This window comes from Mustela putorius, unplaced genomic scaffold, assembly GCF_011764305.1.
Source record: "Mustela putorius furo isolate JIRA1106 unplaced genomic scaffold, ASM1176430v1.1 tig00000151_pilon_pilon_pilon, whole genome shotgun sequence".
Taxonomy (NCBI): Eukaryota; Metazoa; Chordata; class Mammalia; order Carnivora; family Mustelidae; genus Mustela; species Mustela putorius.
The window spans coordinates 1875593-1877633 of NW_025421296.1; the positions used below are offsets into that span (position 1 = coordinate 1875593).

At 44.4% G+C, this 2041-nt stretch overlaps 1 non-coding gene across 1 annotated transcript; it reads left to right on the forward strand.

Moving 5' to 3' along the window:
• Positions 1 to 1120: 1120 nt before the first annotated feature.
• LOC123390924 lies at positions 1121 to 1260 on the forward strand. Its single transcript, XR_006605511.1, has one exon. It is a non-coding gene; the product is annotated as a U4 spliceosomal RNA (small nuclear RNA).
• Positions 1261 to 2041: the final 781 nt, after the last annotated feature.

The window sequence follows — 2041 nt, forward strand, 5'->3', positions numbered from 1 at the left end:
AAGGCTGATTGGTTGGGCAGGGAGTCTGTCAGTGGTATCTGAGTCACTCATTCCTGAAATAGGACTTCCGGTATCAAGTGGAATTTCCCTTTTCCCATCCCTGGTATACTCGTATGACTCAAGTGGAGGGCACAGTGAGTAGGGAGCTCACTGACTTGGTAGCCCTGACATTGAGGGTGGGGCCATATTTCTTAACCTCAAGTGGCCAAATTATTTCCCCTCTCAAGAGGAGTTGTTGTGGCTCATGTTCATGGAGCCACCGTTTGAAAACATTTTCAAGAGATTTTTTTTCTTTTCCTATTAAATTTAAAGACAAGTGATTTCAGGCTGGCTGGTCTAGTGCTTCAGATATACTACAGCTGTGGGATAATGGGCCAATCTAGGATGGAGGCAGACATAAACTGCTTAGGGACTGTGTGACCTTGAGCAAGTTACTGAACCTCTCTGAGCTGTCGCTTCCTCATATAGAAAGTGAGATTGCTGGTAGGGCTACCTGAGAGTACCCATTTGTGAGAACAGGTGCTGGACCTATAGTAGCCAAATGTACAATATTGAGTGAGCCCTAATGTAAACTGTAGACTTTAATAATTTATAAATATTTGCTTGTCAGTTGTAAGGAATGTGCCATACCAGTGCAAGATAGTAATAATGGAGAGTGAAGGGTTGAGGGAGTATGTATAAATTCTCTGTACTTTCTGCCTATTTTTTTTTTAAAGATTTTATTTATTTATCAGAGAGGGGGGGGGGAGAGCGAGCACAGGCAGACAGAATGGCAGGCGGAGGCAGAGGGAGAAGCAGGCTCCCCGCTGAGCAAAGAGCCCAATGTCGGACTCGATCCCAGGACGCCGGGATCATGACCCGAGCCGAAGGCAACTGCTCAACCAACTGAGCCACCCAGGTGTCCCTCTGCCTATTTTTTTCTGTGAAACCAGAACGGCTAAAAAATAAATTCAGAAAAGGCTTTTTAAAGATGAAGTAAAAGATGCATATGCTTGAAAAAAAATTCAGAGTTCAAAAGGATATCTTGTGAGGAGTGAGGTTCTCCTGGTGCTTGATCCCCAGGGCCCTATATCCTATCCCAGAGATGGGATCATTGTCCCTTTAAAGAAAGATCCTTCCAAGCTTTGCGCAGTGGCAGTATCGTAGCCAATGAGGTTTATCCGAGGCGCGATTATTGCTAATTTAAAAAAGATCCTTCCAGAGATACACTGTCCACGTATAAGCACATACAAAGGTAATTACTGGGATGCTCTGGTGGTCAGTCGGTTAGATATCTGCCTTCGGCTTGGGTTGTGATTTCAAGGTCCTGGAATTGAGTCCTGCTTCGGTTTCCTTGCTTAGCAGGGAGCCTGCTTCTCCCCCGCCTGAAGCTCCCCCTGCTTGTGCTCGCTCTCTCTGTCTCTCTCTGACAAATATATAAAATCTTTTTAAAAAAATGTAATTGTTTACACCTTTTTATACAAATGCTGCATGTTATATATACTTTTTCATTAAGAAGAAATAAATTATAAGACTAATACAGATCAGAAAGCAATAGCATAAACAAAAATCCTCCATAAATGGTGGTGACAGGGACAGGGCAAGTGCCAGGGGTGCACACTGGGTTTGGTGATGGGATGGTTTTGATGCAGCTTTGTCAAACAGTTGTCCTGTCGACACAGCTGCCTCACAAAATCTGCATGCAAACTGTGTGCTTCCGCCTCTGACCACAAGGTGATATGGCGATCTAGGAAAGCTGGACATTCTAATGCGGCTTGTTCTCTTCAGAACCTTGGCAAGCAGTTGTTGATTCCGGTGATGTCATCTCCCAAATATTTTTGGAACCTCTCCTTTGTAATTGCCCTTCAGAGCCTGTGGAACAATTTGTTTTCTTCAAATTTTTCATAGCGAAGAAAGGGGTCATCCGGTGCCTGAACCCTGAGGGTGTGAGCCTAGAGCACCCAGTGGAGCCACCTGAGAACCTGAATTTGCCAAAGTAATCACTCCGTTGTTGGCTTTTTCTAGAACAGGAGAAGCAGACAAACCAACGATCCCAGTTTAT